This window comes from Pseudochaenichthys georgianus, chromosome 1, assembly GCF_902827115.2.
Source record: "Pseudochaenichthys georgianus chromosome 1, fPseGeo1.2, whole genome shotgun sequence".
In the NCBI taxonomy this organism is placed as follows: Eukaryota; Metazoa; Chordata; class Actinopteri; order Perciformes; family Channichthyidae; genus Pseudochaenichthys; species Pseudochaenichthys georgianus.
This window is the reverse complement of record NC_047503.1, coordinates 3,874,285-3,890,982: the sequence shown is the minus strand read 5'-3', so window position 1 is coordinate 3,890,982 and position 16,698 is coordinate 3,874,285. Positions and strand designations below refer to the sequence as shown.

Sequence of the window (16,698 nt, the reverse complement as noted above, 5' to 3'; positions counted from 1 at the left end):
CACACAGGTGGCCTTCCAACCCAGTCTCACGGCATTTCGTGTTCACCAACACGATTTTTAAGCTATTGATTCGTGTTCACCATCACAATTTGCCCCTTTTTTTTCGTGTTGCACAGCACGATTTTAAAGCAATGTATTTCTACTGGTAACGTGTTTCGTGCCTGCAGGCTGCAGTACGTCTTTTTCTCCGGTCGGGTCGAGGGAGACCGGAAGCTGCGTGGTTCTTAAGAACATGTTCTTACTCAATATCAAGCCACAGCTATTGCTTTTATTTTAAATCGTATAATTTTGGACTTTTGTTGCCGTCTGTGAGGAAAAGAAATGGGGCTCAGAGCCTCAGGATACACAGGAGTTTGTACATGTTCAATACATTTGTAACACTGTACACATGAACATTTATTTTTTCGGTTCACCAAAATAAAATCTCACTCCAAGCTGAACTCAAAGCCCTGATTGACCTAATATGCATTGATATCCACATGACTGTCGTGTTTTTCTCAGTTATTGAGAAAGTCTTGAGTGTTTTGAAATACTTTTAGTTTAAGATGTTGTGTTGTGGCCGAGTGGTTAAGGCGATGGACTAGAAATCCATTGGGGTCTCCCCACGCAGGTTAAAATCCTGCCAGCAACTAAAGACCCTTTTGATAACCAATAATACATTTGGGACTTACCTCCAGAAGATTTCAAGTACAATATAATACATCGGAATTTTAAAGCTGGTAAACTTTTGATATAATGTTGATTGAGTATGCTTCTTGTTTTATCTGTTGTGTCATATTTGCTAAGAGTAAAACACGTGTGACATATCAGTTTTTTTATTTTCTGCAAATGGACAGCAAGTTGATTTATCCACTGATCATTTGAATTTCAAAATGTGATCTTGCCGATTCTTTGCAACCCATTGTAATAAAGAAATGCCACTTATTTCTATTGCTCAGAATTTTGATCAGTTTAATTGTTGAAGAACATTGTTACATCCCGACTAGGGGAAGAGGAAAGCAACATACACCAGATTGGAATTGGTAATAATTATAAATGGCTTTATTGTAAAAGGGTGAAACAAAATGGCAGGCAAGCAGCCTGAAACAAACAAAACGGCCAAAGGGCGCCGACTTAACTAATGAACAAACAAAGGACTCCAAAAGGGAGTTTGACAGATCATACAGAGTAATAATTAAATAAAAGGGAAAACAAAAACCTCACGTTAAACATGTAACTGAAAAGGCTGTGCAAAAACCACAGCTGCTGCTGATCGACAGGTGCTAACCGTTAAACTGGAACCTATTTACACGGTAATCTCTTCTCGCACAGAAGCACTGGGTTTAACACGCTGCTAAGCGGTACAACTTTAACACACAACACAAAAGCACTAACTGTCAACCAAACAACTAACTGCACCGAGACGCTCGAGGCGTCTGTCCCACATCACAGAGCCTCCAGAGTGGTGATAGTCCGCGGCCTGTGTACTCCTCCCCAGCAGGTGTGCGCCGGCTGCTCTGCAATTGGATGACGTCAACCCAATCACCATCTTCAGAGTCGGACCAGAGGATGGGCAGCCAATGATGTTGGGGCAGCCACACAGCTCATTTACATAATCACACACACAGCTGAAAACACTCACAGGCAGATTAATGAGCAGACAAACGGCAACCGTAACAAACATTGATTGGAAATCCACCAACACAGGTGGGAAAACTTGTTAAGCCCCATGCCCCCGCCCCCAGGGACTGAACACAACAATATTCACGAAACTGTGTCTGAGGGCTTAACATTTAACAACCTATGAATGTGTCATACCCACTTAACGGGAAGAAACTCAGATAACTGACGATATGAACAATTTTTACCGAAATAAAAAAAACTCGAACGCCGAGCGTCTGAATTAGCACTAAGCGAAAGATTGCTAACGCACTTAGCATATAACTCACGGTAGAAATATTGTATACTTCATTGGATCTGCACAAACTAGATATCATATGAAAGCTGAGATTCCAATGGTATAAGTATCATCACTACCATACCGGAACTCACGGCAGAGAAGGCAAAACCAGACAACACACAACTTCACTTCACGTGGCCAAAACGGCAAACACGTCTTAGCTTTGCTGTGTTCTGATCAAAAGTCGTGTTCAATGGCATTAAAACGCATACACCGCTGCTGAAGGTTAATACAATGTCCCTTTTAAATGATTACTGATAATCCATCATCATATTTTTGTCAAAAACTGAGTTTTCATGGAGAGCAGGGGTTCCCACACTTTGTTGGCTGGTGAGCTACGTTTGAAATGACCAGCTCACCGAGGTCTACCAACCAAAAATAAAATCCCAAATTGCAAGGGTTGCTGAATAACACGTTTATTTATACATGGGACAATAGGGCTGCGACAAACGACTCATTTGATAACCGATTCATCTATCGATTAATGGAACGATTAATCGACTATTCGGATTATTACTGTATGCCTTGCACAATTTCTCAAGCGCTCTGATTTAGCCATCAGCTTTTAGATTTAGCTTGAGGTTGTTTTAGGCATGTGGAAACTAACAATGAAGACAATAAAGATGAATACTTGATTTAAAAATACATATATTATTAAATTAACTGAACACATTTTGAACAAAACTAACAATGCTTTTTATTTCAATAAAATAAATAATATTTCACATCAAAAGAAACAATGTTTTAACAAATCATATTAAATAATGTGAAGACAGAACTGTGAACAGAATAGCTGAAACTCTAACTAAATAAATAACTCAAGTTTCCTCTAATCATTAACCCATGTTTGTATCATGGAGTTAGCTCCGTGTGTTGCTGCTAGCATAACACCTGACGTGGAAACGTTCCTCGTGGACGGGGCTACAGAGCTGCTAGCATACAGAACACCTGACGTGGAGACGTTCCTCTGGATGGGGCTACAGAGCTGCTAGCATACAGAACACCTGACGTGGAAACGTTCCTCTGGATGGAGCTACAGAGCTGCTAGCACACAGAACACCTGACGTGGAGACGTTCCTCTGGATGGAGCTACAGAGCTGCTAGCACACAGAACACCTGACGTGGAGACGTTCCTCTGGATGGAGCTACAGAGCTGCTAGCACACAGAACACCTGATGTGGAGACGTTCCTCTGGATGGAGCTACAGAGCTGCTAGCACACAGAACACCTGACGTGGAGACGTTCCTCTGGATGGAGCTACAGAGCTGCTAGCATACAGAACACCTGACGTGGAAACGTTCCTCTGGATGGAGCTACAGAGCTGCTAGCACACAGAACACCTGACGTGGAGACGTTCCTCTGGATGGGGCTACAGAGCTGCTAGCACACAGAACACCTGACGTGGAGACGTTCCTCTGGATGGAGCTACAGAGCTGCTAGCATACAGAACACTTGATGGGGAAACGTTCCTCTGGATGGAGCTACAGAGCTGCTAGCACACAGAACACCTGACGTGGAGACGTTCCTCTGGATGGAGCTACAGAGCTGCTAGCATACAGAACACCTGACGTGGAGACGTTCCTCTGGATGGAGCTACAGAGCTGCTAGCATACAGAACACCTGACGTGGAGACGTTCCTCTGGATGGAGCTACAGAGCTGCTAGCATACAGAACACCTGACGTGGAGACGTTCCTCTGGATGGGGCTACAGAGCTGCTAGCATACAGAACACCTGACGGGGAGACGTTCCTCTGGATGGGGCTACAGAGCTGCTAGCATACAGAACACCTGACGTGGAGACGTTCCTCTGGATGGAGCTACAGAGCTGCTAGCATACAGAACACCTGACGTGGAGACGTTCCTCTGGATGGAGCTACAGAGCTGCTAGCATACAGAACACCTGACGTGGAGACGTTCCTCTGGATGGAGCTACAGAGCTGCTAGCATACAGAACACCTGACGTGGAGACGTTCCTCTGGATGGGGCTACAGAGCTGCTAGCATACAGAACACCTGACGGGGAAACGTTCCTCTGGATGGAGCTACAGAGCTGCTAGCATACAGAACACCTGACGTGGAAACGTCCCTCTGGATGGAGCTACAGAGCTGCTAGCATACAGAACACCTGACGTGGAAACGTTCCTCTGGATGGAGCTACAGAGCTGCTAGCATACAGAACACCTGACGTGGAGACGTTCCTCTGGATGGAGCTACAGAGCTGCTAGCATACAGAACACCTGACGTGGAAACGTTCCTCTGGATGGAGCTACAGAGCTGCTAGCATACAGAACACCTGACGTGGAAACGTTCCTCTGGATGGAGCTACAGAGCTGCTAGCATACAGAACACCTGACGTGGAGACGTTCCTCTGGATGGAGCTACAGAGCTGCTAGCATACAGAACACCTGACGTGGAGACGTTCCTCTGGACGGGGCTACAGAGCTGCTAGCATACAGAACACCTGACGTGGAGACGTTCCTCTGGACGGAGCTACAGAGCTGCTAGCATACAGAACACCTGACGTGGAGACGTTCCTCTGGACGGGGCTACAGAGCTGCTAGCATACAGAACACCTGACGGGGAAACGTTCCTCTGGACGGAGCTACAGAGCTGCTAGCATACAGAACACCTGACGGGGAGACGTCCCTCTGGATGGAGCTACAGAGCTGCTAGCATACAGAACACCTGACGTGGAGACGTTCCTCTGGATGGGGCTACAGAGCTGCTAGCATACAGAACACCTGACGGGGAGACGTTCCTCTGGATGGGGCTACAGAGCTGCTAGCATACAGAACACCTGACGTGGAGACGTTCCTCTGGATGGAGCTACAGAGCTGCTAGCATACAGAACACCTGACGGGGAAACGTTCCTCTGGATGGAGCTACAGAGCTGCTAGCATACAGAACACCTGACTTGGAGACGTTCCTCTGGATGGAGCTACAGAGCTGCTAGCATACAGAATACCAGACGGTGAGACGTTCCTCTGGATGGAGCTACAGAGCTGCTAGCATACAGAACACCTGACGGGGAGACGTTCCTCTGGATGGAGCTACAGAGCTGCTAGCATACAGAACACCTGACGTGGAGACGTTCCTCTGGATGGGGCTACAGAGCTGCTAGCATACAGAACACCTGACGGGGAGACGTTCCTATGGATGGGGCTACAGAGCTGCTAGCATACAGAACACCTGACGTGGAGACGTTCCTCTGGATGGAGCTACAGAGCTGCTAGCATACAGAACACCTGACGTGGAGACGTTCCTCTGGATGGAGCTACAGAGCTGCTAGCATACAGAACACCTGACTTGGAGACGTTCCTCTGGATGGAGCTACAGAGCTGCTAGCATACAGAACACCTGACGGGGAGACGTTCCTCTGGATGGAGCTACAGAGCTGCTAGCATACAGAACACCTGACGGGGAGACGTTCCTCTGGATGGAGCTACAGAGCTGCTAGCATACAGAACACCTGACTTGGAGACGTTCCTCTGGATGGAGCTACAGAGCTGCTACCATACAGAACACCTGACGGGGAGACGTTCCTCTGGATGGAGCTACAGAGCTGCTAGCATACAGAACACCTGACGGGGAGACGTTCCTCTGGATGGAGCTACAGAGCTGCTAGCATACAGAATACCTGACGGTGAGACGTTCCTCTGGATGGAGCTACAGAGCTGCTAGCATACAGAACACCTGACGTGGAGACGTTCCTCTGGACGGGGCTACAGAGCTGCTAGAGAGACAGTGGAACCCGGTGCATTCCTCCGTCTGGATGTGGAGCATTTTTGCTAAATGTTTAGACACACTGCTCGTGTTGCCGCCCTCACATGCTGAACTCTCTTAGCAACGAGCATCGTCCACCTCGAGACGGGTAACATGTAACCACACCTTGGAGCGCTTCTCTCCGCCATCTCTGCAGCTGCGTGTGTGTTGCTGCATGTAGCAGCCGCGTGTGTGAACTGCCCCGTCCCCTCGGTCACAGACGGGAGAGAGATCTCGTCTGGATTGGAAAGATCAAAAATACACCGACCAGAGACGCATTTGTTTGTGTTTTTGCACGTTAGAAACGAGTTGGCGACACTAAGACTGCGAGATAATGTTTGTGTAGCAATAATACATGACCTTTCTCAACTCGCTACTCGGAGGGAAGTCGCTGCTATGCCTTGTGAACACGATAATGCCTCTCCACGTTACCTTTTTCTGTCAATCAAGCAAACTCCTGAATTAAGTGGCAGGCATGCCAAGGGAGGAGGGATCACAACCTGTTGTCTATTTTAACGGAGCTGGATTTCTTTTTTTTATGAATGACTCGCGATCGACCAGCATTGCCCCCGCGGTCGCGACGTACTGGGCACCTCTGGTATAGAGTGTATGAGAGCTGTAACCCAGCTTCCGGTTTTGTACACAATAGAGAGGCGTAGCCATTACTGACAGCCTAATACCAGGTAAATACACACTACTACTCGTATAAAACTGACCTGTACGATTAATACTTCATAAAATACTGCAGATCCTTTATCTTTCCTCTTTCTAATCTACACACATACAAGTATTTAACTGAAGTTACACAACAGTGTTGTTGATACGGAGTTGGAGTTTATTCACACGTCACACTACAGTGGGTAATGTGTTCAAGAAACATTGAACAGTGCTGCCACATATGACTCAGGGACAAAGAAAAGACTCTGAACCCGTACATGCTGCGCTTCTTGGCCAGGACTCTCTTGAAAAAGAGATTTTAATCCCAATGAGTCTTTTACCTGGTTAAATAAAGGATATATAACCCTTTCTTTACCAATGATATCAAAATAGTGTTGCTACAAAAGAATGATAAAATACGGCGAGGATATTAAAAGATGTGCTTCCATTATTCATACTTTTGAAATATATTTGTATTAACTTTATATCATCGTATGTCCGTGTTTATTGGGTATTTTTGCATGAAACAAAGACTGGGATATAGTTTCAAGCCAGTACTTTCGACGGAAACACACAGCAATGTTGCCCGGACTGTTGTTTTTATAATAATAATAATAATAATATATATTGCGCTTCTCATCTGCCAAGACAAATCTTGAAGTGCTTCACAACAACATACTGATACACTTTGAGAGATTAAACAAATAATTGTAATAATAATAAGAAATCAAAAAATAAAATATAAAATAGAGTACAAAAATAGCGATAGCATAGCGATAAAAATAGCAGTACTCCAGGTGTACCATGCTCAAAGTTTATTGGAAGGCCTGCCGAAAGAAGAGGGTCTTAAGGCCGGTTTTGAAGACCTCAGTGGAAGGGGCAGATCTCAGCTGATCTGGGAGGGAGTTGCAGAGGCGCGGGGCGAATGAGCAGAAGGCTCGGTCTCCCATTGTTCGGAGACGTGTGCGGGGGATGTAAAGAAGAGGAGTGTGGCTGGAGCGGAGAGAGCGGGTAGATGTCTGGGTATGAATGAGGTCACAGAGGTATTTTGGGCTTTGTCCATTCAGGGCTTTGTACGTGAGGAGCAGAACCTTGAACTGGATCCTGTAGTGGACTGGGAGCCAGCGTAGTTGTGCAAGTATGGGGGTTATGTGTGCGGACCTTTTTGTACCGGTGAGAACTCTGGCTGTGCCGTTCTGGACAAGTTGCAAGCGGTTGATGGATTTGGCTGGGAGACCGGAGAGGAGTGCATTGCAATAGTCTTGAGAAGACGAGTGCATGAACCAGCTTTTTGATGTCATCAGTTGAGAGTGAGGGCTTCAGTCGGGAAATGTTTTTCAGGTGAAAGAAGGAGGTCTTGGTGATATGTTTGATGTGGGCTTGGAAAGACAGAGTGGGGTCAAACCTTACACCGAGGTTGGTGACAACGGAGGAGAGAGGAATGAGCTGACCATCAAGGGTGGGGCTGATGTTGGCGGCCTTGGCAAGCTGGTCGGTGGTGCCTATCAGGATTGCCTCCGTCTTGCTGCTGTTGAGCTGAAGGTGGTCATCCAGGAGCAGATGTCTTCCAGGCAGGTGTTTAGTGTTTGGATAGTGGTGGTATCGGGTTGTGTTTTGATGTAGACCTGAGTGTCGTTGGCATAGCAGTGGAAGTTGAGGTTATGTTGTCTGATGATATGACCCAGAGGTAATAGATAGATTAAAAACAGGATCGGCCACAGCACTGAGCCCTGTGGGACCCCGCAGGTCACTGCGGTGTCGTCAGACCTGGAACCCCCCAGAGACACGTGGTACTTCCGGTTGGTGAGGTAGGTTGAGAACCACTTCAGAGCCGTGTCCGTCACCCTGGTGTAGGTCTCGAGGCGGTGGAGGAGGATGGTATGGTCCACTGTGTCGAAAGGCGCACTCAGGTCAAGAAGGACCAGGATGCTGGGTGACCCAGAGTCGGCTGCCATATGTGGCACCGGCTTGAACAGGTCATGTGATCTGATCGTGACAGTCGACTCCAAAGGGTTAACCAATAAAGAAACACTCGCGGACCACCTAAGTCCACAAATATCCCAAAACACATCGTTTTTCTAGAACAGATTACAAATCGCCTGAAAATGGTACAAACAATTGGTAACATGTGTGATGAAGGTGTTGCACTGGGCTATATCATGCAATTGAAACTTAAGCTCGCTCCATTGCGGAGATATTCCCGTGAGGTCATTTAGATTTATTTACTTAAAATGTGAAATGTTACCAATATACTCACGGAACACTAGGGGGCACTCACGGTCTGGACCACACTTTGAGAAGCCCTGGTTTCATATGATGAACGTTAACCTGTTAAGCCCGAGCCTGTTTTTCAGGCCTCAGGCTCGAAAAGGACATTCCCAGAACAAAGGACCATATCTTCTAAAGCAGGGGTGGGGAACCTTTTTCCTCTCAAGGGCCATTTCAATGTTTTCCACATCCTCCGAGGGCCGTACACATTATTGACCTCTGCTTAAAAATACTAAAATCACAGCCCATTCATTTGGCCTGTCTTTCATGCACGTGCACGGTTGTGGCATGACCACCAAAACAGAAAGATATGGACACAAGATGTGTGCAAATGTATTTAGTTTCCTATCCATGTGAACATGATTTAAGTGGGGGGGGACCTAACCTTCTCTAGGGGGGTCCGAGGGCATGCTCGCCCGGGAAGATTTCTTTTTTAAATGTTGAAGTTGAAAGCATCAATCTGGTGCACTTTGAGAGCAACATTAAGAGATCTATGGATACATCTCTCAACACCCATATGAAACAGAACTGTAAACAAATTTTCTTTTTCTTTATGGATATTTTACAAATCACTCCCCTTTCAAACTGTATTCTTGTTTATTAATAACAACTTTTGTTTACTGTCATATAGTATTTTATACCCGTTTACTTTATTTTCTTGTGTTTTTATAACTATAATGATCATATAAAGATGTGCCTTTACCTCACTGGTTGTAGAAAAAGCTTCTTATATTCGTTAGCATAGCTAGCTAACCAGATGCTAATAACAACAAAGGCATTGACTGTATACTCAGTGTGACAGATGAACAGATCGCCACTGGGCTTTCAGCTAAAGACACAGCCACGCAGAAACTGCGTCATGTGTACGGCTCCTTATGGCTACTGCAATTTGTGAAGTCCCGGCCCGGAGCCGCGTTCTGGTGCTCTCCGTCAGAACTGCATCCCTGTCAGACCACGTGATGACACGTTAGGCTTGTGTTGTGTTCAAGGACCCTGACCTTGGCCAGGAAAAACAGGCACTCGCTTGTTTCATTTTTTTTGCGGTCTAGATTTCTTTAATTTTTTTTCTTTTTTGCGTGTGTTTATAAATTACCTCGAGGGCCGTACCAAATGGTCTCGAGGGCCGTATACGGCCCGGGGGCCGGAGGTTCCCCACCCCTGTTCTAAAGGGTTACATTAATAATCTTTGTTCTCAAAGTAATGATAAACCTGTGAGATGTAGAAGAGTCAGAATCAATATAGATGTTTTTATTTTAAAGATAATTCAGATTGAACATGGTAGAAAAATGTAAATTATAGTGTCCGTCCAAAAAAAACATTTCTTATCGTGAAAACTAACGTTGAATGATGGGATGGTAGACGAGAAGCTTTAGGAATCCAAACTACAACATATGATAAGTACCCTGTATCAAGATCGATGCAAAACAAGTGACATTTGACCTTTTTAGAGAGGTTTAGAAAAAACTCCACTTCTGGGGTCATTTGGGTGGATCTTCCATATCTCTGGCCCCCCTTGGTCGATTTTGATGATTGACATCTCTTTCTAACCGTTAGACCCACATAGGTGGACCAAGAGTTATCCAGCAACTTCTTGGCTTTCTTCTCAGTTACAACATCTGATGTCATCAAACAATGTCCAATCCAGGAGAAAATCCAATCTGCACTGCAGTCGATGGCTTTCCATATTCGCAGGTGGTATTGTTGTAGTTTGAAACACTCCTTGCTGCTTTAATTGCGAGCTGAAAAAGTGGTGGGTCACAAATGTCTTTAAGACTTCTGACACACAAACCGTCCCAGTTCTCTCAACTTCTGTGCTATTCACCGATGTTGAGATTGCTCACGGCCTTTCCTTGCAAACAATGCATCTCCATATGTACCTGTCATCGCTTCTGATGTGAGAGGTACCTTATCTTGCAGCATATTGTGTATTACATCCAGAGTTCCCGTTACAGTAGAATAGTTTTTCGCCGGTCAACATGTCCGTTAAAGTTTAAATCTTCCGGACAAAGGGAGAAAAGTGCCGGTCAAAGGTCTTCTTTGTTATTTATTGAGCTTTAAAACAAATGTATATGATTCGATATTAAACAAACTAATTATAGCAGATTAACTACATTATTCAAAAGTGTTCAGTAACTTACAACAACACGGGAATAATACACGGAGCGCTCTCCCTCTCCTGACAGCCCGTCAGTATCATGCAGCTCAGCTCAGATCAGTAATGAGTGACAGTAAAACTAAACATAGCTATAACTAGTTTACGTAGTTTGAGAGGTCATTAAAATAGCTACGTGTGATATTCTAACCTGGAGTGTTTTGTCCGCTCACCGCTGCATGTGATCATGCAGAGCTGCGTCTCGACTCGTCAGCAGCAGCTGATCTCTCTCTCCCGTCAGATCAGACTCGCGTTTATGTCCATATCGATCAGATGCAGCTAGTTCTAGCTAATGATAGACTACCTGCTTATTAGAAGACACCTAAACAATAAGCCTCTCTATGCAACTGGGTGAGGCCACAAAGTATAGCGCAGCATTATGCATTTGTTTACATGCCCACCGGAACTCCGAGGCATTACCAACAGATCAACGCACAATCAACCCATCCAGGACATCTCTTTCTCCACGTGCTAGACATTAGACTATTCTTGTCTGTCACATAAGTGGCGCAACTGATGCGTTATTGCGCTAAAGGGAAATTATTTTGACCGGAGATTTAGATTTGCCGGTCTTCAGCATATTTTGCCGGTCATAGTCCGGTAATTTCCGGCTAACGGGAACTCTGATTACATTCTGAATTCCCTCTGATGATTCCACCATATGTGGAAGGAGTTGTGAGGAGGCTTTTTGAACTCTTCTTCTTTTGCCTTTCCCCCTTTCCTCTGTCCTATCTCTGCATGACTTCTCGTGTCTCCAGAGTGCAGTCCTCTTGAACATTGCATAGCAGTGTTGGCATGGTAGATAGTCCTTTACAGATGTTTCCTCAGAGGGCTGTTTCCATGTAACAATCTCCCCATGTCCTTTTTCTAAGACCTCGGAATGGTGTTGCCAGTCCCGCTTATTGCGAGATTCCAAAAGTGTCTTCCTTTGTTTTGAGCCAGTCTGAAAACTAAATGCAGAGGCAACATCAGTTTCATGTGCTTTCGTTGTAAATGTCGTGCCATCTTCAAATTTGACTTTTTACAATTCAAACAATAATGGGCTTTGTCCAAAGCTCTTCCGCCATCCTTTTGTTGGCTTGTTTTAACAGTGACTTGCGGCCTCTTTGCATCCACTCGCCGCTTCCTTCTTCCTTTCAAGTTTTCAGCTGTCTGAATTGACTTGGTGTCTTGGTCTCCAGCTTCCAGCACCTCATGTTCAGTGGACGATGAGTGACAGTCTGTCTCTGATACTCCTTGTTGACTCGGCTCATGTTCACTGGATGATGGTGATGGGGGCAGTACTCTTCCCCAGATCCCCTACTGCTGGAGAACACTCATCAAGGAGCGCATCATATTCATCCCATGAAGGGCACTGATCCACTGCGGCTGGATAACTGCATCTCCCTCGTCAAGTCCTGTTTTCAAAGTTCCACTTTCACAGGGAGCACTTCGAGTTCAGTGGCTGATGAGTGGAGGTGGTCTCCATGAGACAAGTCCACCTTGAGGGAAAAACAAGTAATAATGGTCATTGGAGCAAGGGGCGGGGCGAAACTCTCGGAAGTGATTTGTTGTAAAGGCACTCGTATGCTAAAACACATTTGCATTGAAGCACTGCAGTATCCGGTTGAAGGAACGATGATAATATTATAGACAAGGAGAATGTCTTAATAACGGCACAGTCCTTTAGCACAGTGATGTAATCATATTTTAAAAGAGAACAGTCATCAGAGGCCAACACAGGGACGGGGTGTGTGTCACTGCTGAAGGATAGTTGTGACCAGCTATCCAGGCCATTCTCATGTTTACCATATCCTCTTAAAATACTCTTTCCAACAATATCAGTCTCATGAAGAAATGTTTTGTAACGCTCATTACAAATAGCAGAAAGATAAGCATTATGTCCTATGGAGGGGACTTCAGACAGGATCACTCAACAAGTATTCAGTAACTCTCTTGCCAGGACTCTCTTGAAAAAGAGATTTGTAATCTCAATGAGACATATCCTGGTTAAATAAAAGGTACAATAAAATCCCCCCCAGGATCGCCCTGCAAGGTGATCAAATCAGTGTGTATTATAGGAGCATGTAGCTGTGCGTGTACGCTTTCAGTATTCAGGAGGATATCAGAGACGAGTAAGCAGGAGAGATGCCTTCGCTGCCATGCATCAGGGCTGAGTGAGCCGAAAAGGGCTTCTGCACTCTTTTATATATAAGTGTGGGAGGAGCTTATTTGTCTGAGTTTCGTGAAGCTACCGTATGTTCCCGTAAGCAGGTAAGTTGCCATGTATTTTCTTAATCCTATGTGTGACCTTTGTAACCCAAATAAAATGAATAATAATAAATCAGGCAGTGAATTATAAGGGGCCACCAGAGAGAGCGAACCTGCCGCAGAAATGAGAACATGGGGCACTCGCTGAGTCAGGGAAGAAAGGGTTTGAATCCTGCTGCCAAGACGGCTACAGGACTGAATGCACTGGCCATCCTTGCTCTCCACCGAGGCAGATCCAACTCCCACCTCAGACCCCAAGAAAAATGAAAAGACGTTGAGTGATAGCTATCATAGTAGTGTTTTTACTATCACTCACATATAACAATTCTAATCCACATCTTCAGTAGTAAACCCAGGAGTCTGACTGTTTCGGCTTATTATAACTAAACAATCTCCCCCAGGATCGCCCCGCAAGGTGATCAAATCAAAACAGTGTGTATTATAGGAACATGTAGCTGTGCGTGTGAGGTGTAGGAGGGGCTTATTTTCCATGTAATTTTCGTGAAACCTCCGTATGTCACGGTAAGTCAGGCTGCCAACACTCACGCATTGAGCGTGAGTCACGCAATTAACCCATATCTCACGCACTCACATGCCTTTCCTCACGCTAAGTGTTCGTCCAAAATAAATGTATATAAAAATAAAGTGAAGGAACAGCAAACCGAGCGGTCTACGAAATGAGACGGAGATAAAAGTGTTACGGTAGAGCGAAGGAAGCAGGTAGGACCCAAATGCAGATTAAAGTCAAAATAATTCCTTTATTTCAAGGCTATATATATATATATATATATATATATATATATATATATATATATATACACACAGGCAGAACAGAACACTCACCGAGGACAAGCCAAATCACAAGACAACCCGACAAAGAGAGACAGAAAACCCAGAACTTAAATACACCCAGGACTAATCACATAAACACGAGACAGGTGAGGAGGGAGGAGAAAACACATAGGTACCAGGTGAACACAATTGGGTAATCAGAGAGGGAAACCGACAGAAAGCAAACAGGCAGGAAACGGGGGTGAACACTTTACAAAATAAAATAGGAAACCCAAAGATAGAAAAGGACAAGAAAAATACCAACACAGACAAATCCTAACAGTACCCCCCCCCTCAAGGGACGGATCCCAGACGTCCCAAAACAAAAAACAAAAATCCAAAAACTCAAGCAGGGTGGGTGGAGGGGGTCCGGAGGAGGGACGCATCACTAAGCCACCAGGGTGGGAGGAGGGGTCAGGAGGACGGGACTGAACTGACCGCCCAGGGGCAAGGCAGAGGACCAGGAAGGGGTCTCGGGCGGACGGCCCGGGGGTAAGGCAGAGTCCAAAAAGGGGGATTCGGGCGGACGGCCCGGGGGCAAGGCAGAGGGCCAGGAAGGGGTCTCGGGCGGACGGCCCGGGGGTAAGGCGGAGTCCAAAAAGGGGGACTCGGGCGGACGGCCCGGGGGCAAGACAGAGTCCAAGGTGGGGACCATGGAGGGGCAAAGGCAGCGGCAGGAAGAGTCAGGGGGCCGGGCCCGAGGCCCGCTGCACTCAGGGGGCCGGGCTCGAGGGCGAAGACCAGACAGCTCCGCAGGCCGGGCAGGAAGGCGCTGACGGGACAGCGCCGGAGGCCGGGCATGACCCGGTGTCGGAGCTGGTGGGACAGGCCTCGGCAGGACCCCCCACGGAAGAGGACCAGGACACGGGATTGGCAGGACCCCCGGCAGGAGAGCAGTCGGTGGGGCCTCCAACAGCACAGGACAAAGGGTTGGCAGGACCCCCGGCAGGAGAGCAGACGGCGGGACCCCCAACGGGACAGGAAAAAGGGCCGGCAGGACCCCCGGCAGGAGAGCAGTCGGCGGGGCCTCCAACGGCACAGGACAAAGGGTTGGCAGGACCCCCGGCAGGAGAGTAGTCGGCGGGACCTCCAACGAGACAGGACAAGGAGCTGGCAGGACCCCCGGCAGGAGAGTAGACGGCGGGACCCCCAACGGGACAGGACAAAGGGTTGGCAGGACCCCCGGCAGGAGAGTAGACGGCGGGACCCCCAACGGGACAGGACAAAGGGTTGGCAGGACCCCCGGCAGGAGAGCAGTCGGCGGGACCACCAACGAGACAGGACAAGGAGCTGGCAGGCCCCCCGGCAGGAGAGTAGGCGGCGGGACCTCCAACGGGACAGGACACAGGGTTGGCAGGACCCCCGGCAGGAGAGCAGTCGGCGGGACCCCCAACGGGACAGGACATGGAGTTGGCAGGACCCCCGGCAGAAGAGCAGTCTGCGGGACCTCCAACGGCACAGGACATGGGGTTGGCAGGACCCCCGGCAGAAGAGTAGTCTGCAGGACCTCCAACGGCACAGGACCTGGGGTTGGCAGGACCCCCGGCAGAAGAGTAGTCTGCGGGACCTCCAACAGCACAGGACCTGGGGTTGGCAGTACCCCCGGCAGAAGAGTAGTCTGCGGGACCTCCAACAGCACTTCAGTAGGGACTTTAGATGGGACTAGAGAAGGGACTAGGAAAGTGACCTGAGGAGGGACTAGGGAAGGGACTAGAGAAGGGACTACAGAGGGGACTAGAGAAGGGACCAGAGGAGGAACTAGAGAACGAAACTCGAGAGGGGAACTAGAGAGGGGACTTGAGGAGGGACTAGAGGAGGGACTAAAGGAGGGAACTGGAGAGGGGACTCCAGAGGGGACTAGAGGAGGGACTAGAGGAGGGAACTAGAGAGGGGACTCGAGGAGGGACTAAAGGAGGGACTAGAGGAGGGACTAAAGGAGGGACCTGGAGAGGGGACTCCAGAGGGGACTAGAGGAGGGAACTTGAGAGGGGACTCGAGAGGCGAACTAGAGAGGGGACTCGAGGAGGGACTAAAGGAGGGACTCGAGGAGGGACTAAAGGAGGGACCCGAGGAGGGACCAGAGGAGGGACTAAAGGAGGGAACTCGAGGGGGAACTGGAGATGGGACTGTGGCAGCTGGGGCCACATCTGGGTCTGGCACCAAGGCTGCTGGGACCGGGACTGGGGCGGAATTGAAGCCAGAATCCTGGCTGAAAGGTCCGGTTCTGGAGCCGGAAACATGGCTGTAAAGTCCGGTTCCGGAGCAGGGACCGTGGCTGCTGGGACCGGCACTGGAGACGGAACCATGGCTGCTGGGCAGGGAACCGGAACACGGATCCATGGCTGTGTGGGGTGGTACTGGAGCATGGTACCATGGCTATGTGGGATGGTACTGGGGCACGGAACCATGGCTGCTGGGGCCAGAACTGGGTCCGTAACCATGGCTGCTGGGGGCTGAACTGGTTCTGGAACCATGGCCCTTTGGGCTCGTGCTGCCAACCTGGCCTTGCGACCCCTTCCTTTAGGAGCCGTTTGGAGGCTCCGTGGACCTCCAAAGGTCAGACGAGTACCAGCGAATGGCTCCTGGACAGTAGCAAACACTGGGTGAGAAGCAGGGGCTGACGCCAGACGGACCACACCGATGCGTGTGGTGTCAAAACAGGAGTTGGGAGACCTGGGTCTGTCAGGATCGGGAAAACAAATTGTGAGGTAATCCAAAAGCCTGGCAGGTAAGAATTTCACCAAACTTTGATTCCTCAGTGTAAGGTGGACTGCTTCTGCCAGCAGCATCTCGCTGCTGAACCATGACCGCTCCTATCCATTGATCAGAGCAGGTAGCCA

General features: G+C 48.0%; 1 non-coding gene and 1 pseudogene across 1 annotated transcript; both read left to right on the top strand.

The window, feature by feature from the left end:
- The window catches only part of LOC117455513 (dual specificity testis-specific protein kinase 2-like), an 83,944-nt pseudogene that overhangs the window by 40,533 nt on the left and 26,713 nt on the right, over positions 1–16,698 (top strand).
- On the top strand, positions 548–631 carry trnas-aga (transfer RNA serine (anticodon AGA)). The gene has a single exon. It is a non-coding gene; the product is annotated as a tRNA-Ser (tRNA).